Source organism: Stegostoma tigrinum, chromosome 1 (genome assembly GCF_030684315.1).
Source record: "Stegostoma tigrinum isolate sSteTig4 chromosome 1, sSteTig4.hap1, whole genome shotgun sequence".
Classification (NCBI taxonomy): domain Eukaryota; kingdom Metazoa; phylum Chordata; class Chondrichthyes; order Orectolobiformes; family Stegostomatidae; genus Stegostoma; species Stegostoma tigrinum.
The window spans coordinates 156550095-156575629 of NC_081354.1; the positions used below are offsets into that span (position 1 = coordinate 156550095).

A 25535-nucleotide genomic window follows, 5' to 3' on the forward strand; every position below is an offset into this window, starting at 1 on the left:
AGGAGACTATTGAGGTTCTTTGGGGGTTCAGGGGGAATTTGGAGAGGATTCAGAAGGGGCATTGAAACTTTGATGGTGGGAGGGCTGGAACAAATGTTTCATGGAGGAAGGGGAGGGAATGTAGAAGGTTGGTTTCATGATGGGCTCGAGGAGACACCTGGAAACAGGATAAGGTGTAAAGGCACTCATCTCCTAAAACCTCCCAAGTCATTCAGAAACTGAAAATCAATGAAGCGGCTGGCCTCATTGCCATATTTAAAATACTACACTGTCTTCTTGGAGCAGATGGGTTGCCTTCCTTCTAGTCTCAGATCCAGCTTAAAGTGGGCAGTTTGGAGGCCAGTTTGGGCCAGGAAACAAACAGTTTGCAAGATATTATGTGCTGAAAACTATTCACACTTACTGGCATAGACCTTAAACCAATTCCTTCTCAGAAGTCTATCTTGAACAGAAGATTAAAAGTTATTGATCGGCGACACACAGGGAGATGAGAATGTTAGATGTTACAAATGTGAGGTTCTGTGGGATGATTATGTTTTGGACTGTCTCTTGAATTCAAGGTAAAATAGAGTAATGAAGGGCATCATATAAACAACTGTCTGACAACAAAAGTCTGTGTGAATTGTTTACCATGAGACCATGGGGGTCGGGGATGAGTGAGGTGGGGGGCGGTGGGAAGGCACACATGTTGAGAGCATGGTGCAAAATTTTCAAATGTGAAATATGGCAGGCTGAAGGTCAATAAAAGTTTTGTTTCAGGGATTTTAGAATAGATAAAAAGAGAGGTCTTATAAAAGGCTGCAGTTGGTGCAACACCATGGGGGTGGCCATTAGTTGCCTTTGAACAACCAAGCAGAATATAGGAGAGATGTTGGTATTTAGTGAAAGAAACCCATACTGTGGCTATCTAAAAACTCTGGGTGATTCTTGCTGTTGAGGTCAGAAACAGAAGTCCCCAAAGTGAACCTTATAGTCAATTTGGAAACTCTTAGAAGACTGAAACAGAGGGCATACACAATCATACAATGTAGAATCTGCCCTTCGGCCCATCATGCCTGCACTGACAGAAAAACTACTCTAAATCTAAACTAATCATACTTCCCAGCCCTTGGCTCATGGCCTTAAACATTATGAATTTCCAAGCGCTCTTTGAAGGACATTTCAAAGATTGTGAGGTTTCTCACTTTAGTTACCCTCCAAAGCAGTGCATTCCAGATTCCTGTCATCCCCAAATCCCCACCAAACCCCCTGCCTTTTACCTTGAAATTTTGACCCTTTGTTACTGACCCTTCAACTAACAGGAGTAGCTGCTTTTTATTCATCATGTCCGTACCCCTCATAACCTGAGATATCTCTATCAAGTCTCACCTCACCCTTCACTGCTGTAGAGGAATTAACCCAAACTATCCAGCCCCTCTTCGTAGCTAAAGTGCTCCAAGCCAGGCAACATCTTATGGATCAACTCCTCCAGAGCATCAGATCGTTCCTAGAGTGAGGCAACCAGAATTGCACACAGCACTCCAGCTGTGATCTAACTCAAGTCTTTTACAGCTTTTACACAGCCTCCTTACTGTAATAATCTATGTCACGACTGGCAAAGTGTCCTGTGTGCCTTCTTAACTACACTATCAACTAGTCTTGCCACCTTCAGGGATCTGTGGACAAATATCCCAGATTCTGATCTGTTCCTCAGAGTTTCCTGGTGCCCTGCCATTACAGAGTTCTTCCTTGCCTTGTTACTTCTTCTGAAGCCCATCACCTCACACTTGACATTGTTAAATTCAATCTACCCGTTTGACCAATCTGTCTCTATCTTCCTGTACCTTAGCGTCTTCTTCCTCACCATTAACCATCTGGCTAGTCTTTGTGTGATCTGCAAACCAACCATGATTAACCAAGGAAAGTACACAGAGTATTAAGTTGAAAGAAAATTACATAGGAAGGTCAAAGTCAGTGATAGCCTTGAGACTGAGATAAGTTCAGGATTCAGCGAACGAGGCCTCAAAAGATAATAAAGACAGAAAATAAACTTTGAGGGTAAACCTTCAGGGAACGTAAAAACTGACAATAAGAGCTCCTTTAGAATAAAGTAGAATAATAATTTATTGTCTCTTGTGTTCATACAAAAATTAAAGTGTTTATATATATTAATTGTGTATATTTAAAAAATAGTCAAAGACCATATACGAGGAAAGGCAGGACCCACATTCGCCAACACTGCAGAAAGCTGACATCGGAACCATATCCAGTTTTGCAGACAACACAAAAATAAGTGGCATGTTGTGAGAAGGATACAAACAGTTTACAGAGAGATATTGATATGTTACATCAAGTCAGCAGAAAGTTGGCAAATGGACTATAATCTGGGAAAACGTTAAGTTTTCTTATTTTGGGAGGACGAACAAAAGAACAATATATTGTTTAAATGGAAAGAAACTTTAGAAAGCAGCAACACAATGGCACTAGGTGATACTTGTCCACAAAACATAGAAAGCTAGCACACAGGCGCAACGAGTAATTAGGACAGCTAATGGAATATTGGCCCTAATTTCATGGGTGGTGGAATATAAGAGTAGGGAAAGTCCTACTGCAACTGTACAAGGTATTGGTGAGACTACATCTGAAGTACTGTGAGCAGTTTTGGTTCTCTTATTTAAGGAAAGATATTTCATTGGAAGCAGTTCAGAAAATGTTCACTCGGGTGATTCCTAGTGTGGAGGGATTGTCCTATGAGCCAAGGGTAAACAGGATTGGACTCAACTCATTAGAGTTTAGAAGAATGAGAGGTTATCCCATTGAAACATGCAGAATTCTTAAGGGTAAAAGCTGAGAGGATCCTTTCCCTCATGGGAAAGTCTACGACAAAAAAGGGATGGTTTCAGAATAAAGTGTGTCAATTTAAGACTGAAATGAGGAGCAATCTCTTCTCTCAGAGGGTTGAGAGACTTTAGAGAGCTGTGAGCGTACAGTTTTTTAAGGACTATATACTTAATTTAATCGTATATTTAAGACTGTGATAGATAGATTCTTGATCAGTCAGGGAATCAAGGGTTATGGGGAAAGAGCAGCAATGTGGATGGAATGTGGATCAGTAATGATCCTATCAAATGGTGGAGCAGGGTTGAGGGGCTGAGTGGCCGAATCCTGTTCCTATTTCTAATGTTCTGCTTATCGTCTATGGAAGCCTTACCATCTGTAAACCCCACCCCTGAAATCATTTCATATCCTTCTTTTAAGTACATCACAAGAAATTTAAATGTCTTTTTAAAAAGTTATCAGTTTCTACAAAGATAGCAGAACAACACAGATGTGTTAGTTACTGAAAATATCGAAGTTCTGCACTATTTTATCAACGTTTCGTGCAAATTATCCATACCATTTCATTTAGAATTTTAAAAGTGAGAATTCCTCATCTAGCATGTATTTTCTTTTTTCTCGTCAATGTGTCTCTTTTGGTACCCAGTGGAGCAGTTTGTAACTAATGCAAATATCTAGGTTGAATAGGTACTGACCTGTCCTCATGAAATTCAGGAAACAGAACCAGAAATCCCTTCACAAAATAAATGACCAAAGATAGAGAACCAGTCAATAACTAGTTCACACAACGAATCAACAAAGCAAGGAAAAATGAGAAAAGAAGCCATAGAACTAATTGGCCAAAGACTATGGAACAGCAAGAACTGATCCACAATATAAAGACAGCAAGACGATAGAACTAATCGACAAAAAGAGCTCATGGAAAAGAATAGAACTGTATAACAGGATCCTGTAAATTAAGTCAGTAACAAAAGAAATGGATAAAGCAATGACAGAACAAGAAAAAAGAGATGAGAGCACACAATGGAAAAGCTAGATGGCAGAGCTGCTTGATAGAACTCTGTACTATCAGTACACATGAAGCTAGACAGATGGCAAATTATGATGGCAGCATAACTTGACAGAATGTGTAACAATTACAAGAGAACTAGTTGACAACGTTGTTAACATGAATGTCAACACAACAACACAACTGAACAAGGTACCAACATTACACAGCAACCAGTCAACAGAGTTAGCTGATAGGACTTAATGAGCAACTGGTTAACACAGAATTGTAGAACAGTCACAGCACAGAAAGAGGCCATTCAGCCTGTCGTGTTTGTGTAGTCCCCTGAAGGACCAATCACTTGGTTCTGCTTCCCTGCATTTGCCCGATAACTTTCAAAGATTTTCTACACAGGTAACGACCTAATTTCCTTTGGAAAGCCTCAACTAATGCTGCTTTGGCTGAACTGCTCACTTTGGGAAAAGGTCTTTGGGCTTGGCACCAGTGCTGCTTTTGCCAATTGCCTTGAATTGGCGTCTTCTGGCTCTTGATCCTCCACACCATGGGAACAGTTTCACTTTATCTGTTTTGGACAGACCTCTTATGAGTTTAAATATATCTTTAAGAAAAACCTCTCATTGTCCTTTCCTCCTCCAGGATAATAGTCCGCAATTCTCCAATCTTTCTTCATACTGAACTTAGTCATCGCTAGAATTTTATCTTACATTTTTTTACCTTGCATTTTTTAGTTCAGTGCCAGTTTGATCAAGTTTTTTTTCGATGAATTTTTGTCTGAGTCAAATGATCTTTCTCATTGCATCATCCCAAAGTTGCCTGATTACCTATGCCCTTTGTCCTTATGGTGTCACAGTCGCCTGTTTCTAGCACCATTTTACCACCGGCCATTCTTGGAAGAATTTATCCCTACTGGAGACCTGCCAAGATAGCAGCATTCCTCTCACCCACACCGTATTTAAAAGCCTATAGTGCGCTCAGATGAGCACTGACTTCCTGAAGCTGCCTTGCTTGGTCATGGACATTCATTCAGAACAGCCTGGAGAAGGGGAAAATGTTTCCATAATTATCTGACAGAGACTGGTAGTTGGGGTAGAGCAGAGGAGGGGCTTCCTCTCCCTGGAGTACTAGGGGAGGAGGCCATACTATCAGACCCTGGCAGGCTGGTCGGAGGTTGCCACCTGGGTCAATGTGGTCTCCACGATCTGGAGGAATGGCCAGCAGCTGCAAGAAGGTCAACGACATTCTTCACTCCATAGGATAAGTGCCATTCTCCTCTCTACTCCCTCACACTCACTTACTCTATGCTGCTGCATCCCCTACCTCAAAGTTCATGCCCTATCACACTCACTATTGCCTTCAGCATCTTCTCTCACTCACCCTCATTTCACCCCAATCTCCAACACCACTCATTCTGCATGGCCTCTGTGCTACCTACTCATTTGCCCAGCAGGCCTCACTAATCTTTGAGCACTTGTGCCAGCACTTACAGCCATGCCACTCAATTTCATCTCACTTAGTCCTTCACTCTGTCTCATTCCAGGACAAGGCAACTTCTAGTAAGGCAGAAGGGTGCTAGATGGTGAAGAGGTGCCTGGCATCACCTCTTCACTCACTATGAAGACAGAATGCAGTCCCTCACGGGAGAAGGTTAGGACTGCTCCTGCAGAGATGCTGAGAAATTCATGTCCCACCAACAGAGGGATTGCATTCCACTGCAACTCTCACAGTAACTCCACTGCTAGTATTATTTATTGCACATCGCTTCTCTCCATGCATCCTGCACGTACAAGCAAGAGTTCTACAAACTCCAGCAAAGAAATGGCTTGCTCCACCAGACGCTCCCTTCTTGTCCTTTCTGCATATCCCTGAAACCCTGATTCAAGAACCCTTAACCTCCCCTTCAGGCCCACTCCAAGCTCTTAACCTCCAATCCCACTTACCTTTGTCCGAAAGCCTCTGCAAATCTGGGATTTCACCATTGCTCCTCAAGCAGCACCCCCTGCTTGGCACTATGCAATGTAATAGTTGGCAGCTGGCACTCCTCATTGGGCATGATATTTACACCCAGTGTCTTGATTTCAGACATGGACCTGGTGGTAGCCATGCTGATGGCTGGTTGTCTTGAGATTCAGTGGGTATTCCTTGGGAGGGGCAACACTGGTTCCTTGCTGTCTCTCTGGCCAGTTGATCAAATCTCAGACACCCCAACAATATTCCGCCAAGTCCAGAAATTGTAGCTCCCGAGACTTTATCAACACCCTTTTGCCACTATTTTCACAGCTTCAACAACATGACGTATAGCAGACTAAATGCAATCAAAACATTCCCTCTCAGGTTAATAGGAACCATTTCACTGAACAAACAGACAGACCATGATCAATTTACTTGACTTAGCGGCAAACAACTCCAGAGATCTTTTCACTGATGAAATATTGCAACCAATCCAACACAAAAGCAGGCATGAAAAGACTTGGGAGTGATAATGTTTTCATAAAGCACTGTTTTCTGTTGAAACTGTTTTGACCTCAAGTGCTCCAGCACGAATGCTGTCTGGTAAATTAGGTGTCACGAGAGTATTCTTTTGGCTGTGGGCAGGCTGTGTATTCAGTTCTCTCAAAAAGGCCCTTGATACATCTTTCTTATTCAGATCTACAGGGATCTTTTCCAAACAAGTACAAATTGCACTTGGGCATAGATTTTTGTTTGATTCCACTGAAGATGCAGAATTTACTTCAAACTGGAAACATGACTAAACTGTAGAAATCAAGCCTTTACAGAAACACTTCTGGAGCTGAACCATCTGATACCTCACGTGGCATGATGCTGAACAGTTTATCACCTGCCATGCCTCTGTATGATCTCTGTCTCAAGTTCAAGTTGGCTGTCTTGTGCCTCAGATGCCAATTCCACTTCCATTCTCCCCCAAACCGCACTCCACTCCAGCCCCACCAGCACAAGCTAAATCTAAAGATGTAAACTGGACCTGACAAAAGTAATCTGATAGACGTCTTTTCAAATATGAAAAGGGTAGGAAAGGTAGATGCAGAGAAAATGTTTCCACTTCCAAAACAGCTGCTAATAAATCTAAACCGAAAGAACTGCAGATGTTGGATATTAGAAACAAAAACAGAAATTGCTGGAAAGGCTCAGCAGGTCTGTCAGCTTCTGTGCAGAGAAATAAGAATTAACGTTTCAGGTTCAGTGACCCTTCCTCAGAATGTATAGTAATGAATTAAACTTCGATATTAGAAGAATTCTCTTAATTCAGAACACTGAATAAATGTGGAACGCCCAACAACATGAAATGGCTGAGGCCAATAGCTCAGCTTGCAAAATGAAACTAGGTAAACACATGTGAAAGAACAGAATGAGAAGGTATGTTGCAACGCTGAGTTGAGCTCGATAAAAGGGGAAGAGAACAGCACTAATTGGGCCAATGATCTGTTTCAGTTCTCTATATTCTATCGAATTTGACATAACACAAAACGCTTCTTAATGTTCTATGCAATTCAGAAATGAACATCAAAACCACACCAACTACATTGGTCAAAGCACCTCCAGAACATTCTATCTCATTGTAATTGTATTCAGTTCTAAAACAGACCATTGCAGAAATAGCTTACATTAAGCTCTCCACTCAAAGCAGGTAAGCAAACAAACCAAGATGTTGTTAAATGTGCAGCAAGTTGGGATGCAGAAGAAGAGAACGTTGTTGAATAATAACAGAAAACAGGGCTCTTCATATTTTTACATGATTGTCCAGAAATTTAAAACTTGAATGCTGTTTTCAAAACATTTATTTTTATTATGTGCAGTAATTATTAAGGATATTCAGGTCTTCTATTTTGCACCAGTAAAGAAGACCAAAGAATTAGTTCTTAGAACAAAAACTGAAATCGCTGGAGGAAGTCAGCAGGCCTGGCAGAGGTGAGTGTGTCAGGAGATGGTACCAGGGAAATTGAAAGGTCCGAAGTCAGACAAATCACCTGAACCAGATGGACTACATCCCAGAGTTCTGAAGGAGATAGCTGAGGAAATTGTGGAGGCATTGGTGATGATCTTTCAGGAATCACTGGAGTCAGGAAGGGTCCCAGAGGACTGGAAAATGGCTAATGTAGGAAAGAAGGCAGAAGATAGGAAACTATAGATCAGTTAGCCTGACCTTGGTTGTTGGTAAGATTTTAGAGTCCATTGTTCAAGATGAGATGGTGGACTATTTGAAAGCGCATGGTAAAATAGGGCAGGTCAGCATGGTTTCACCATAAGTTTGGTCATGCCTGACAAATCTATTAGAATTCTTTGAGGAGGTAATGAGCAAGTTAGACAAAGGAGAGCCAGTGTATGCGGTCTGTTTGGATTTCCAGAAGGCCTTTGACTAGATGCTGCACAGGATGCTGCTAAATAAGACAAGAGTCTACAATGTTAGGGGCAAGATACTGACATTGGTAGAGGATTGGCTGACTGGCAAAAGGCAGACAGTGGAGATATAGGGATCGTTTTCAGGATGGCAGCCATTGACTAGTGGAGTTCTGCAGGAGTTCAGACCACAACTATTCATATTACACATTAACAATCCGGGCAAAGGAACTGAGGGCATTGTCGTTAATTTGCAGATGACACAAAGACACAAAGAGGTGCAGGTAGTGTTGAGGAAAAGGAAAGCCTGCTTAAGGGCTTTGATATGCTAGGCGAGTGGGCAAAGTGGCAAATGGGATTGAATGCGGCAAAATGTGAGCTTATACCTTATGGTAGGAAGAAAAGGGGCATAGGTTAATTTATAAATGGGGAAAGACTTTGGAAACCTAAAGCTGTGATATGCTTGGAAGTCCTCGTTCAGAAATTTCTTATGGTTAACATGCATTGTTTCCAGTTGGCAGTTCAGAAGGCAAGTAGAGTGTTGACCCTTCTGAAGGATGGTCCTGATTTGAAATGCCAACTTTCCTGTTCCTCTGATGCTGCCTGGCCTGCTGTGTTCATCCAGCTCCACACTGTGTTGCCTCTGACTCCAGAATCTGCAGTTATTACTATCTCTTTCAGTGTGTCATGTTTACAAGGCTGAGGTTGCATTAAAGAGCCTGCTTCATTTACATTTTAGTCACTTGTGAAGAGGACAAGAGATAACAGCAATGGGAGTTGTTTTCCAAGCATTGCGTTCAATTCAGGCTGTATGATATAAAACAAAATGGCTACCAGGTCCCAATCCAGTCTTAAATTAAAATCATGTCAATCCTTCGATTCATTAATTTTAGTTGCTTGAGATAGCAGCAGGTTATAAAAGCTAGGGTATTCTCAAAGACTGCTTCAGTTAAATCAATAAAGCACTCAGCTTCATTTACTGCCCAAATGCTTCTTCTGAAGTGAAGCCATCAACACACCCTCAAACGTACATACACGATGCCTGTTTTATGCTTAGTCAACAGAGATGACATCATCCACAACTTGAGCAAATATTTTTCAACAAAAGGGTCCATCTGGTAGCTGGAAAAAACATTAGTTACTTTTAATCTTGCATTTTTACAGCTATCCAATGCTGATCTGTTGCTCACCCAGGCTTTTTTATTCTTTTGTGGGGTGTGGGCCTGGTTGGCTGGTTAGCTTGTATTGCCTTTCTCGCATATTGTCACTAGTGCTTTCAAAATGATGGAAACTCATCTTTTAGGTCAAGAATCTTGCAGTAAGTCACCTCTTAATTCCCCAAAGCTAATCCACCGTCTGCAAGGCACAAGTCAGGAGTTTGATGGAACACTCCCCACCTACCATCTATAAGGACAAGGACCGCACATCAATGGAAACATTATCATCAGCAGGGCACTCCCCCATCCTGACTTGGAAATATATACTTGGAAACAATGGTTCATTGAATGATGCTGGGTCAAAGTCATGACACTCCAACAGCATTCTGGGTCTACCTACAGTACATAGACTGCAGCAATTCAAAAAGGCAATGCACAACTGCTTTCTCAAGGGAAACCAAGGATGGGCAATACAGCAACACCCACATTCCATGAGCAAATTCAAGGAAAGGAATATGCAGCGGTTTAGAAAATGAATGCAGAAATGTTAGAACATTGACAATAGACCTGTAGAGGAGAGGAATGGGCACTTTGGCCCACAATGTTGTGCCAAACATGTTGCCAAACTAAACTAACCTCTTCTGCCAGCCCAAGGTATCCCTCCATTCTTTGCATATTCATGTGCTTATCTAAAAGTCCGTTGAACACCCCTATCACATCTGCCTCCACACACCACTATTGTATCTGCCTCCACCACCATTCCAGGCAATGCATTCCTAACACTCTCTGTGTAAGAAAACATGCCCCTCACAACTCCTTTGAACTTTCCCCCTTTCACCTTAAATGAATGTCTGCTAATTTTAGACATTTCAACTCTAGAGAAAAAGTATAAAGAAAAAATATATATATCTATATATCTCTTAATTTTAAAGACTTCTATAAAGTCTCCCCTTAGCCTCCACTGCTCCAGAGAAAATAATGATAGTTTTTCAAGCCTCTCCTTATATGAAAAATACCAGACATATTTTTATGTAACACTATGGCATCATAAAATGCCACGTAGAGTGAACATTGAGAATGAATTATGAAAAGCTGTAAGGGAGGTGGCTAGCAGCTTATTTAAGGGGATAAAAGTTTCAGGAAGCTAAAGGATAGAGGTGTAGAAGGAAAATTCCTGAGTCTGGGAGTTTCACAGCTGAAGACAGTTCTCCCTTTACGAAGTGGAAAAGGAGTTAGAAAAGTAAAGACTGCATGTGAAAATGGAAGGGTGGAGATATAGGGGGATGGGTCTGGGTGGGATGCTCTGAAGGTTAATGTGGATTTGTTGGGCCGAAGGCCCTTTTTCCACACTGTGGGAATTCTAAGTCTGAAACATTTCAGAGGCTGGAAGAATCCACAGTTGTGCAACTTTGTACTAATGACAGAGATTGAGATACTGGGTAACAAGGAGCCAACAAAGATCAACAAGAACAGAAGTGAAGGGTGTGCAGAACTTTCTGCTGTCCAGGCTGGCTTTGGTCTTTGGTAATGTTGTTGATGGAAATCCTAGGTAATGTTGTATTTGACATTAGACAGGCAGGCAGCACAGTGGCAGAACTGAGCTCTAAGACTGGGCAAATGTTAAACTGTGGTTTGTTAACCATTGTCAGGACAGACACAGAAGCCAACTATCTCAACATACATTGGTGAAGGAGGAGGAAAATTTATCTGCATTTCCATTTCTGCTGTCTAATTAACGTTTGCTCCTTCAAAGTATGCATTAACTTTGGGTGAATGAAAGAAAGGGCTTGATCTCCACTATAAAGCAGTTCATTGACACTCACGACAATAAAATGTGAGGCTGGATGAACACAGCAGGCCCAGCAGCATCTCAGGAGCACAAAAGCTGACGTTTCGGGCCTAGACCCTTCATCAGAGAGGGTCTGATGAAGGGTCTAGGCCCGAAACGTCAGCTTTTGTGCTCCTGAGATGCTGCTTGGCCTGCTGTGTTCATCCAGCCTCACATTTTATTATCTTGGATTCTCCAGCATCTGCAGTTCCCATTATCATTGACACTCACTCCCTGTCTCACATTGCTCCTTTGATCCAAGAACTAGGATTAGCATACTGGAATATTGATGCTTATGGAATCATTTCTCACTTTACATCACTTCCAAAGCTCATGGAAAATGGACTGAATGCAAAGAACCCATTCTTATAACCATATATTATGTAAGAAACACAGTATTTTCCTTGTGATTAAACCACAGCTCAGAGTGATACCTGTGAGTATCATGTAACACGTTTAAAAATTCACTCTGTCGTACTTAGCTGAGGAGATCAGATTGGTGACAGGTATTTTGCAAGCCGAGTGGACATTTCCAATGCAGTTAGTTTACTTTGCTTGCAGAAAAGACTTCATATTTTAAAATAAACTGAGGTCCAGACCTTTAAAAGATGTGTTTTGCAAACCCAGTGGCTCCATTAGCAAGATACCTGGCGTTTAAATGCTGTGAAAATTGTAGACTGTGCTTAAAATACATTTCACCACTCATTTTCACACTTGTCCTTTGCTTTGCAAGCAGTCTCTACAATAAGGGCAAGATAATAAAATGTGAGGCTGGATGAACACAGCAGGCCAAGCAGCATCTCAGGAGCACAAAAGCTGACGTTTCGGGCCTAGACCCTTCATCAGAGAGGGGGATGGGGGGAGGGAACTGGAATAAATAGGGAGAGAGGGGGAGGCGGACCGAAGATGGAGAGTAAAGAAGATAGGTGGAGAAGGTGTGGGTGGGGAGGTAGGGAGGGGATAGGTCAGTCCAGGGAAGACGGACAGGTCAAGGAGGTGGGATGAGGTTAGTAGGTAGCTGGGGGTGCGGCTTGGGGTGGGAGGAAGGGATGGGTGAGAGGAAGAACCGGTTAGGGAGGCAGAGACAGGTTGGACTGGTTTTGGGATGCAGTGGGTGGGGGGGAAGAGCTGGGCTGGTTGTGTGGTGCAGTGGGGGGAGGGGATGAACTGGGCTGGTTTAGGGATGCAGTGGGGGAAGGGGAGATTTTGAAACTGGTGAAGTCCACATTGATACCATATGGCTGCAGGGTTCCCAGGCGGAATATGAGTTGCTGTTCCTGCAACCTTCGGGTGGCATCATTGTGGCAGTGCAGGAGGCCCATGATGGACATGTCATCAAGAGAATGGGAGGGGGAGTGGAAATGGTTTGCGACTGGGAGGTGCAGTTGTTTGTTGCGAACTGAGCGGAGGTGTTCTGCAAAGCAGTCCCCGAGCCTCCGCTTGGTTTCCCCAATGTAGAGAAAGCCGCACCGGGTACAGTGGATGCAGTATTGCTCCCCAGAGGAGCTCGAACAGTTCATCCACTTCACCAACACCTTCCACCCCAACCTTCAGTTCACCTGGGCCATCTCCAGCACATCCCTCACCTTCCTGGACCTCTCAGTCTCCATCTCAGGCAACCAGCTTGTAACTGATGTCCATTTCAAGCCCACCGACTCCCACAGCTACCTAGAATACACCTCCTCCCACCCACCCTCCTGCAAAAATTCCATCCCCTATTCCCAATTCCTCCGCCTCCGCCGCATCTGCTCCCACGATAAGACATTCCACTCCCGCACATCCCAGATGTCCAAGTTCTTTAAGGACCGCAACTTCCCCCCCACGGTGATTGAGAACGCCCTTGACCGCGTCTCCCGCATTTCCCGCGACACATCCCTCACACCCCGCCCCCGCCACAACCGCCCCAAGAGGATCCCCCTCGTTCTCACACACCACCCTACCAACCTCCGGATACAACGCATTATCCTCCGACATTATCTCCTCTACAATAAGGGCACTCAGTCTGTTCCAATTTCAGGCCTTCAAAAGGTTTCATTTTAATATCACCCACCTGCTCCCACTCATTTCCAGCACTGTATATGGTACTTTATCAGACTGCAAGGGGAACAGAGTTACAACTCACATTACACATGACAGCCAGGCACCTAACCACCCCACCAAAACCTTCCCTCCACCCAATCACTTCCCATTCCATCTCATAGACTTTTCTCCTATTGTGATGAAAATTCTTCTATAGGGTTCTTCTTTGGATTCTACAGAAGAGAGGTAAATGATTTTTGGGGTTTAGTTTTGTGATGATGGATATTTAAAAAGGAAAAGGTTGGAGGGATATGGGCCAGGAGCAGGCAGATGGGACTATTTAGTTTGAGGTTATGTTCGGCATGGACTGGTTAGACCAAAGGGACTGTTTCTGTGCTGTATGACTCTATGATTCTATGAGATGGCTTGTTTGTCAAAAGCTACATTGAAAAAGTCATTTTGAGCAGCAAATTCACATCAGCATTGCAATGAAAGCATATGACGTAAGCTAAATTCCTAGAAAAGCTACCTTGTGATATAATCACTGAATGGTTTACAAAATTGAGCCTTTACAAGCTATAGAAAGAGGGGCCACGGTTTGGTTTAGAAGATAACCAGAGCCATACCAGCAGACGGGTAGTTTTAGCTTTGACACTCTCCAGATGATTAGTGCTAGAAATACATCTTATATGTTTTAGCAGTCCAACTCAACAGGGCTTGGGAGGCAGGGTGGGGGGGGGGAGGGGGGGTGCAAAAAAGTGGGAATTTTCAGTGAGTTCAATAAGAAGTGTTGACAATTAGTCTGCATCAGTCTGTTCCTGGGAGAGACAGAGATAAACATATCTGGTGGCTGTGTAAAAAGTTGCTGAAAGAAAATAACTGCATTCTTATCTGTTGAAGAATGGATGTGATATGTCACATGTTGAGCATTTGTAAAGAATATCGCTGGAATAAAAGATCTGGGTCTTTTGGTTTGTTCTGAGGAAGGATCACTGAAGCTGAAATGTTAACTCTGATTTCCTTCCATGGATGCTGCCAGATCTGTTGAGTGTTTACAGCAATTTCTGTTTATGCTTCTTTATTTTTGTTGTTTATGATATAATTCAATATTATTTTATGTATATAGAGCTTTGTTTTCCTTTCTACCTCCTCCTTTTAAGAGGACAACATGTGTATTAGGGAAAAGTACATTGACAACCTCTTGGGAATATAGCTCAGTGACTGGCCGCCATGGTCGTCAAATTATAAAATTACAACTTATTGTCTATCAAACCAGGTTTCACTCAGGAATTTTACTTGTCCAATGTTTCCATTCACCAGGAACCTAATGTTGCCTTCAACACTTTTGTTCCAAATAAATGAAAATGTTCTAAGAAAAATGAAAACAAAAGACACCTAATACTTTACAGCTCAGTGCTTTTTCTCTCTGGCTGTTTCTGCAAAATAAGTCCTTCACTCCTAGTGGCAGCCCTAACAGGGTGAGAGTAAAAGCAAGCTGGGCAGTGAGGGAGAAGGCAACATCACGACTGCAGAAATTCAGTCATAAGAACATAACAACATGACTAGGAGTAGGCAATTCATTCCCTCAAACCTGCCCTGCCACTTAATAATATCACGGTTGAACTGATCTTGGCCTCAGCTCCACTTTCCTGCCTCAGTTCTCTGGGACTTCACTCCAGTTATTTTAGAAGCTGTTATGCTCCTTGGCTGTCAACTCTCACCCTTCACTTATGCAACCATGTCACCTCATGCCCCACCAACCCCCATCTCGCATGTCACCTCCATTCACTGTGTACCCCCTCATCCAATGAATACATGTAATCATACAAGTTAGGAGCAGGAGTAAGCCATTCAGGCCCTTGAGTCTGCCCAACTTTTCAATTAGATTCTGACTATTCTGATTGCAGCCTCAAATCCACATTCGTGCCTAACCCCGTTTCTGCTTCCAACACCTTTCGGGAAGAGAGTTTTGAAGACTCACAGCCCTCTAATCTAGTCTCTGCTTTAGATGAGTGCCCCCTAGTTCTAATTTCTGCTTTAAGAGGAAACCTCCTCTCCAAATACATGGCCAGTAAGATCCATCAGGGTCCTATATGTTTCTGTCAAGTTACCTTGTATCTTCTAAATTCTTTTGGCTACAAGCCTCGCCTGTCCTGGCTTTCCTCACGAGGCAACCCACTTTTGCAGCCATTCGACTTCATTCGATGCCATTCACATAGTATTTACCAAGGGCAACCTTTAGGACAGGGGTACATGACTAAAAATCATCTCTTAACATTCCAAGACAGCTTTCACGAGACATAGTTTATCATGAAAAAAATCTCCCACGCATAAACTCTCGACAAAGTTTTAAAATCTCCTCAAATTATGAAAACATTTTCATTCAGTAGCTACAGAGTAAGCCTTTAAAAGTCTCTTTAAACTCTCATTCAAACTCAGAACTCCTTGCTGATAGTTGTGCTTTTGTACCTTATGAATGTGCGCTAAGCATGCATTTGAAATTAACCACTCTTGGAAAAGTCAACAAACTATATTGTGGAACAGCCAGTCTCGTTTTTGTTCCCAACCTACACGAGAGTGCCTTACAATCAAAGTAGTCAAATGCATGGTGATTCTTTAAACTCTCACTGAAAGTTTAGGCCTGTTTCTCTTTCCAACTTTAAAGAGTGCATTTTGTTTCAAAAACTAAATGATCACACTTAAATAGGCATTATCTCATATTCAAAAGCATATCTACTCCTTCAATTTGTGACCACTACAATCTGGGTTTCGGTGACTTGAAAGAAAATAATGGGATCTGGTTAACATGAGGGTATGTGGAAGGAGAGAACCTGACCTATCCAGCCAGATGAGCCATGCTTGATATGTGCTGTCAGACTCTCTTCCCTTTTAAGCTTAAGGAAGTGATAGTGATATGTATGTGAAATTCTGCAATACCTGGTCATTTGGCAGATGAGTAAAATAAAGTACAGAAACCTCTGAAACTAACCTTTAATAGATACAGAAGTAAACTCACCCATAACTTAATCTTGAATGCTAACTGAAGTAACACATGACAAAGCAGAACAAATAATCTGAGAAAGTAAGCCAACCAAACTGAGACAGTAGGAACTGCAGGTGCTGGAGAATCTGAGATAACACGGCATAGAGCTGGATGAACACAGGCCAAGGAAAGTTTTCTGAAAAGGGTCTCGACCCGAAATGTCAGCCTTCCTGCTCCTCTGATGCTGCTTGGTCTGCTGTGTTCATCCAGCTCTACACTGTGTCATCTCAACCAAACTGAATCAGGTTAATGAGAAAAAGTGAAGAGAGCATCGGCGGTGGGGGCTCAATGGAAACAAGTTTTATTTGTTGAGAATTTGGAAAGCTGTGAAAATTGAAGTTGGGAAGCAGTTAACTAAGCTCAGAGGCACAGTAGAGAGAAAAATAATTACAGCAAATTAAAATTGACAGCTGTGCAGATTTTGTGGAAATCAGAGCTTGACAATGATGTGTATTTGTAATTTTGCCTCAAGGTAGAAAGTGTTCACAGATCATTAGGTAATTTAGTAAAATTCTGGGAGTTGCTAATACTCACGAAGGAGATATATAAACAAAAATTTGGAGCAATAAAAGGACAAGTTTGTTTATTGAAGTCAGTAATGAGGAAGTCATGATTTGCTATAAAATAGAAAATATTGCCATGCATTAGACATAGCATGATTTAACTTAGAACTGTTCAAAAGCATACATTAGCAGAGACAGAGATGAGTATATATTTCAGCACTCAGTGGATGCACTTACGCTCTAGATAATTTTGGGATAATTTGGGGCATCGAATTTGGTGCATACAGTGTGGCATAGTGGCTGAATGGTTAGCACTGCTGTTTCACAGCACCAGGGACCTGGGTTCAATTCCACCCCCGAGTGACTGTCTGTGTGGAGTTTGCACATTCTCCTCGTGTCTGTGTGGGTTTCCTCCCACAGTCCAAAGATGTGTAGGCTAGATGAAAGCTGAAAGAACTGTGGATGCTGTAAATCAGGAACAAAAACAAAGTTGCTGGAAAAGCTCAGCAGATCTGGCAGCATCCATGAAGGAAAAAACAGGGTTAACGTTTTGGATCCTGTGACCCTTCCTCAGAACAGTGTACATGGATTGGCCATGGGAAATTGAAGTTTGCAGGGACAGGGTGGGGGCATGTGTCTGGGTGGGATACTGTTCAGAGGGTTGGTGTGGACTTAATGAATCAAATGGCCTGCTGACAGAATGTAGGGATTCCATAATTCTAAAGCTTTCAACACAGGCAAACACATATCAGGCTGAGTTTGGATATCAAGTGCCACCTCTGGCGGTGAGCCATTCCCTTGTTAGCAAACCCCTGCAGGCATGATGGGGCTGACTGGCCTTCTTCTGCACTGTATTAATCCTGTGATTCATCAACACCACCCTTAGGCTTGCTCGCCAAGGTCTGCCTGACTGGTATGATCTGGAATTCAGAGTTTTCTCTGACATTGTTGGTCTAGCCCAGGTGCAGTCCAATCACCAGTGGAATCACTGGGACAGAAGAATCTTCAGCTATCAATGGTGGACTCAGCTACATATAGCCAATAAAATCCTGGTCTGGTTTCTGTATTGAACCCACTTACCACAACTAGTGGCTTGTTCCTTCCCATGATTAAGTTCAATAGATGGTGTCTTGTTGAAATATTGCTACCTCTTGTGTCCATATAAATTGTAGAATCCTTACAGTACGGAAGCAGGCCATTCAGTCAATCCAGTCCACGCCAACCCTCTGAAGGGCATCCCACCCAGACGCACAGCTCTACCCTATCCCTGTAACCCTTCTATTTCCCATGGCTAACTCACTTACCCTGCACATCTTTGGACTATATGAGGAAACCAGAGCACATGGAGGAAACCAAAGCAGATGCAGGGAGAATGTGCAAAATCCACACAGACAGTTACCTGATGATAGAAGTGGGGTAGGTGATGGTCTAGTGGTATTATCGCTAGACTATTAATGTAGAAATCCAGCTAATGTTCTGGAGACCCAGGTTCGAATCCCACCATGGCAGATGGTAGAATTGGAATCAAAAAAAGTCTGGAAATAAGAATCCACTGATCACTTCGAAATCATTGCCGATTGTCGGAAAACCCTATCTGGTTCACTAATGTTCTTCAGGGGAGGAAATCTGCCACCCTCACAGGTGACTCCAGATCCACAGCAATGTGGTTGACTCTCAAACTGCCCTATGAAATGGCCGAGTAAGCCACTCAGTTGTACCAATCGCTTCAAAGAAATGAAACTGAATGGATCACTGACATCGACTTCGGTACCGGAAAAGACAACGACAGAAACAACACTTTCCTCCCCACTAACATCTGGGGGTTAGTACCAAAATTGGGAGAGCTGTCTGACAGACTAGTCAAGCAGCTGCCTGACATAGTCATATACACAGAATCACACCTTACAGACAATATCCCAGACACCACCATCACCATCCCTGGATATGTCCTGTCTCATCGGTAGGACAGACCCAGCAGAGGGGGCGGCACAGTGGGATACGGTCAGGAGGGTGTTGCTCTAGCAGTCCTCAACATTGACTCCAGACCCCATGCAGTCCCATGGCTTCAGGTTAAACACATTTAAGGAAACCTCCTGCTGATTTTCACATACTCTCTCAGCTGATGAATCAGTACTCCTCACTGTTGAACAACACTTAGAGGAAGCACTGAGGATGGCAAGGATGCAAAATGTACACTGAGTGGGGGACTTCAATGTCCACCACCAAGAGTAGCTCAGCAACAGCACTACTGATCCAGCTGGTCAGGTCCTACAGGACATAGCTGCTAGACTGGGTCTGCGGCAGGTAGTGAGGGAACCAACAAGTGGGGAGCGCAGATTTGATCTCATCCTTACTAACCTGACAGCTGCAGATGCATCTGTCCATGACAGTGTCAGTAAGCGTGGCCATCACACAGTCCTTGTGGAGACAAAGTTCCACCTTCACATTGAGAACAACCTCCACTGAGTCGTGTGGCACTATCACCATGCTAAATGGGACAGACTTCGCATAGATCTAGCAGCTGAAGACTGGGCATCCATGAGGCGCTGTTGACCATCAACAGCAGCAGAATTGTGCTCCTGCACAATCTGTAACTTTATGGCCCAGCATATCCCCCGCTCAACCATTACTGCCAAGCCAGGCGATCAACCCTGGTTCAATGAAGAGTGCACGAGGGCATGTCAGGAGCAACACCAGGCATACCTGAAAATGAGGTGTCAACCTACTGCAGCCACCAAACAGGACTACTTCCATGCCAAACAGCAAAAGCAGCAAGTGATAGATACAGCTAAGTGACCCCACAACCAACGGATCAGATCTAAGCTCTACAGTCCTGCCACATCCAGTCGTGAATGGTGGTGGACGATTAGACAACTCACTGGAGGAGGAGACTCCACAAATATCCCCATCCTCAATGATGGAAGAGCCCAGCACATTAGTGCAAATGATAAGGCTGAAGTATTCACAGCAATCTACAGCTAGAAGTGCTGAGTGGATGATCCATCTCGACCTCCTCCAGTGGTGCCCAGCATTACAGATACCAGTCTTCAGCCAGTTCAATTCACTCCATGTGATATCAAGAAATGGTTGGAGACACTGGATACTGCAAAGGCTACAGGCCCTGACAACATTCTGGCAATAGTACTCAAGACTTGTGCTCCAGAACCTGCCGCTTCTAGTATCTAACTGACAATGTGGAAAATTGGCAAAGTATGTCCTGTACATAAAAAGCAGGACAAATCCAACCCAGCCAATTATCACCCCATTCGGCTATCTCAATCACCAGTAAAGTGATGGAAGGTGACATCAACAGTGCTATCCAGCAGCACCTGCTCAGCCATAACCTGCTCAGTGATGCCCAGTTTGGATTCCACCAGGGCCACTCAGCTCCTGACCTCATTACAGCCTTGGTTCAAACATGGACAAAAGAACTGAATTCCATGGGTGTGGTGAGAGTGACAGCCCTTGATATCAAAGCTGCATTCGACCGATTATGGCATCAAGGACCCCTAGATAAACTGGAATCAGTGGGTATCAGGAGGCAAATGCTCCATGGTTAGAGTCAGACCTGACACATAGGAAGATGGTGGCTGTGGGAAGTCAATTATCTCAGCTCCAGGACATCTCTGCAGGAGTTCCTCGGGGTAGTGTCCTTGGCCCAACCATCTTCAGCTGTTTCAACAGTGACCTTCCCTCCATCATAAGGTCAGAATTGGGGATGTTTGCTGATGATTGCACAATTTTCAGTATCATTCATCATTCCTCACATACTGAAGCAGTGCATATTCATATGCAACAAGATCAGGACAATATGCAGGCTTGGGCTGACAAGTGACAAATGACATTCGCACCACACAAATGCCAGGTTATGACCATCATCAATAAGAGACAACCTAAACACTGCCCCTTAACATTAAATGGTGTTACCATCACTGAATCCCCACAGTCAACATTCTGGGGGTTACCATTGTTGAGAAACTCAACCGGACTTACCGCATCAACAGAGTGGCTACAAGAGCAGACCAGAGGCTGGGAATAATGCGGCAAGTAGCTCACCTCCTGACTCCTCAAAGCCTGTCCACCATCTATAATGCACAGGTCAGGAGTGTGATGGAATACTCCCATTTGCCTGGATGATTGCAGCCCCAACAACACACAAGAAGCGTGACGCCATCCAGGACAAAGCAGCCCACTTGATCGGCACCATTTGCACAAGCATCCACTCCCTCCACCACTGACCCTCAGTAGCAGCAGTATGTAATTTCTACAAGATGCACCACAGAAATTCACCAAAGATCCTCAGACAACACCTTCCAAACCCACAGCCACTTCCATGTCGAATGACGAGCGCAGCAGATATATGGGAACACCACCGCCTCCAATTTCCTCTCTAAGTCACTCACCATCCTAACTTGGAAATATATCACCGTTTCTTCACTGTTGCTGGGTCAAAATCCTGGAATTGTCTCCCTAATAGCATTGTGGATCAACCCACAGCGGGAGGAATGCAGCCTTTCAAGCAGGCAGCTCACCATCCCTTTCTCAAGGGTAACTGGGGATGGGCAAGAAATACTGGCTAGCCAGCAACGCCCACATTCCACAAAATCCTGGTGCTGGAGACTGCAGTGCTAACTACTGTGTCATTGTACCACCCCCTCATATGACCTCATATAAACCATATGCCTCAGGTACTGCACCAAATCTCAGCAGTTTTATAAACCAAATGCCCGATGAACTTGACATTTCGGGTCAAGACGCTCCTTCAGAAAAGAAATTTTCCGAAGAAGGGTCTCGATCCAAAACGTCAGCTTTCCTGCTCCTCTGATGCTGCTTGGCCTGCTGTGTTCATCCAGCTCTACACCGTATTATCTCAGATCCTTCAGCATCAGCAGCTCCGACTATCTCTGTAACACCTGATGCACGATGTTTTTATTTGGAGTTCCCTTTTAAATACTTAGAACACTTTTAGTCCTGGTCACAAAATGTCGATCATCCCTGAGGGATCAATAATTTTTGTTGATCTATCAATCAAAAATGTGTAATAGGTAAACTGTAGGATCAATCTGGCAAAACCAATAATGCAGAAACAATGAGGACAGTGTGGGCCATGTTCTGCATCCTGCTCAGGCCAGAGTTAAAACAGTGTTTGGAGCTCATTGGTAAATTTGGAGCATAATCAGCATACTTGGAAAAAAAAGGTTCAGGTGTGTGCCCTCGGTGTTTGCTCAGAAATGTGACGTAAAATCAGGCAGGCCATTTGCAGGTTAACTCACTACTTCACAAGCTTGTGACACCTTTTTGATTCATTTATTGAGAATGCAGGCTAGCAAAGCATTTACAACTGCCATGTCAAAAAGACGAAACCAAGCAGCTACAAAGACACCTAGTGTTTTAGTCTCTATATAAAAGTTAATTATGTACAGTTCAATATCTTCAGTGTGTCATATGTTATCTCGGTACAGTTTCTGTACTGATTCAAGCCCACCTATCTTTCTTCAGACGTCATTGTTAATGGGCGATTTGTGCAGAAATGATAGGGGGAAAGTAGCGGGTCGATTGTATATTATCCAATACTGCTGAAGACAGAATAACATAATTTGATCAAAGTGCAGTGGGATATTAATTAAATTGGAAAAGAATAAGAGTCATCTAAGTCATTTAGCAAGTGCAACATCTGGGATAATGGAAGGAGACAATATATAAAATCAAGTCACTTTGCAATCAGATTACAAAGGAGGGTGGAAGTGCCTGACCTGTGACAGCTGAAACTGGATTAAGCGCATTAAAGGAAGCATTCATCATAGGCTAAGAAGTGGTGCCGTCTTTGTTTAAAGCTCTATGAGTCATTCCTTCTGAATTTAAATTGTTCCAGACTGGTCTTCAGCCATTTGCATTGTTAATCCAATTTCTGTAGAAAGGCTAAACCTGCCAGAAGAGCTCTGTGTGTCTGTGTCCAGTAGGCATTCGATGCATGCATGATGATTGGAAACAGGGGAAATAATTATACACAAAAGTAAAATAAAGTGCTGAACTCAAGATTGAGTAGGACCGTCACTTTAAATCAAGGGCAAACTGGGAATTTGACAGAAGCCTGGCTGTACATTTCACCTTTTTAATGCATACTTCTAAGTAGTCCCTGTAAGTAACTCAAAACACCTGATAATGACAGAATTTAATAATGAAGTAACAGCAAGATTGCATCAGGATCTCAAACCCTGTGGTAGACTGTCATAAGTGGAAGAAAATTGACTTTACTTGTAACGTGTGGACCTTCGATATTATCCTGTAGATTCCATTGGTAAATAATGGAAAAATGCAGAAAGCCCTTCCGAAATGCAGAACAACTGAGGAAGCTTCAACAGGTGCAAGATTAGCGTATGCACTGAATGCAAACAGTTAACTTTGCTGCGAGAACTGCTGTTCCCTGCATGTCTAGCAAGCGGTTTAGTGGTTTGTTAATCAATATTCAAAAGTGTTGAAAAGTCCAGAGATTGCTTCGTAAGACTTGAATCTTGTCCGGCTCAGTGACTTCACAAAATCCCCACTGCAAAGTGAACTCATCATGAGCTCACATCCTTGTCTACCTCACATCAGTAAAAATGCACTAAATGTCAATTTTTGATAACTGGCACGAAATCTGTACTTTAGGTTATAAATAATCGATCTCTCTAATTTTGAATTATGTTTGTGTTTATGGATGTACAGGGTATATATACCATGAAGGTTACTGAGCACACATGTATGTGATATTTATCTAATTTGTATACTCAATAATTTGGGGAAATCCACTTGTACATAATGCACTGGCTGCTTTTCCAGAGTCATTTGACCTTGGCCTCTACATGCAGGAGTTTTCAGTTTAGTTTGTGGCAATCATTAAACATATTACCAGAAATCTGGCATCAGAAATATGAAGCTGAGATTGAGTGAATTTTCAAAGCTGTAAGAGAGTTTGCTACTGTAAAGAAAACCCAGCAAGGTAAAACTAAAACTGTAGGCTGCAGCATTGAAATGCAGGGTGAGTCAGAATGGTTGGGAAGTTCGCATTCACTGCAGCTTTGGAAATGAAAGGAGACATATTGGAATTGGAATACTGAACTGAGTAAGAAGGCTGAGTAAATAACAGTCGCAACTCTGAGGTTGGAAAAAGAGTTCTATATGATGTATTGTAGCTTAAAGTTTGCTGGGGAGCAGTGAAGTCAGATTGCAGAGATTTTGAAGTCCTTAAACCATTGAAGGATTGTTTTATGAGGTGAAGGTGAGACGGTTAGGCCTGTACTCATTAGAACTTAGAAAAATGAGAAGTGCCCTTATTAAACGATGCAAGTTCTTAGGGACTATGACAGGGTAGATGTAGAAAGATTGTTGCCCCTTGTGGGAGAGTCGAGGACAGGAGGGCATAATCTCAGAATAAGGAGTTTTACATTAAAGACTGAGGTGAGGAGGAATTTCTTCTCTCAGTATGTAGTCAATCTGTAGAATTCTTTACCATGGAGGTCTGTTGATGCTGGGTTAAGTATATTCAAGTCTGAGATAGACAGATTTCAAACCATTAAGCGAATCAAGGATTACAAGGAAAAGGCAGGAAACTGGATGTGAGGATTATCAGATCAGCCATGATCTCATTGAATGGTGAAGCAGAGTCAATGGGCTGAATGGCCTACTTGTGCTCCTACGTCATATGGTCTCATAATTGATGCTACTTACGAATGGCGTGTATTCAATATCACAGCTCAGCAGGAAAGGGAGGCTATTGAACAGTATTGTGATGACACTGACACATGTAACTAAATGTTTGGACAACTGAAGGGTGATCACATCAGAGATAGGATTGCCTTAGTGATAAGGGATCCCACTGTGAGCTCATGTCTCCCGAATGAAGACAAGCTTTTCCCATAGCCCTTCAAATGTTCTCTATTCAGATAATTATCAAATTTTTGTTGGAAAGCCAAACCTGAATCTAATTCTACCACACAGTCAGGCTTTGTATTCCAGATATTAGCCATTTGCAGTGTAAGAAAGATGTCCCTCATGACCCTCAGATGAAATGTCCTAGTTGTATTCCTTTATCAATTTTAAGTGCTGCTGACTTTTGAAAATGCCTTCTTATTAATTTTAGGCCCACTCTGTTGTTTTCTCTCAAACTTTGGAAGTATCTTGTTCCTTGGCAAAGACAGATGCAAAACATTCATCCATTCAGCCTCCTTTTTAGAACCCAGCTACTTTTTAACTTGTTACAGAGCAGGCTCCTGAACAGACAATCAATCAACTTCGTTCATTCCCAACCTCAATAAAGTCAAACATCTACTCCTTCATCTCTATCTTCTTCCATCAATGTGGTGCCTTGATGTGTTCTCCATTATTCTTATAAAAGATATTGCTATGTCCTGGCCATACACTGTTCCAGTGAAGACTCTGAGTCAGGTGGACAAACAGGAGGCTGGAAGAACACACCAGGCCAAGCAGCATCTGGAGGAAAGAAGTTAACATTTCGGGCAGTGCCCTTCCTCAGGACTGGATGTGGGGATTAGGGGTAGCTACGATAAAGTAGGGCGAAGGGGTGGAGGTGGAATGGTGGTGATAGGTAGACACTGGTGATGGATACGATCTGGTTGGTTGATGGGATAGATGAATCCAGTTGGCAGCTGGAAGGGAGGGTCAGAAGGTGGAATGGAAGGGAGGAGGTGGGGCTGGGAGGTGAGCCAGGAGGTGGGTGGGAAATGGAGAACTCAATGTTGAGTCCTCCACGCTGTAGGGTGCTCAGGTAGAAAATAAAGTGATGTTCTTCAAATTTGCATTCCGAGTT

At 43.0% G+C, this 25535-nt stretch overlaps 1 protein-coding gene across 1 annotated transcript in view; it reads right to left on the reverse strand.

Moving 5' to 3' along the window:
- Positions 1-25535, reverse strand: part of dcc (DCC netrin 1 receptor) — a 931407-nt gene that overhangs the window by 273468 nt on the left and 632404 nt on the right. The window lies entirely within an intron of this gene.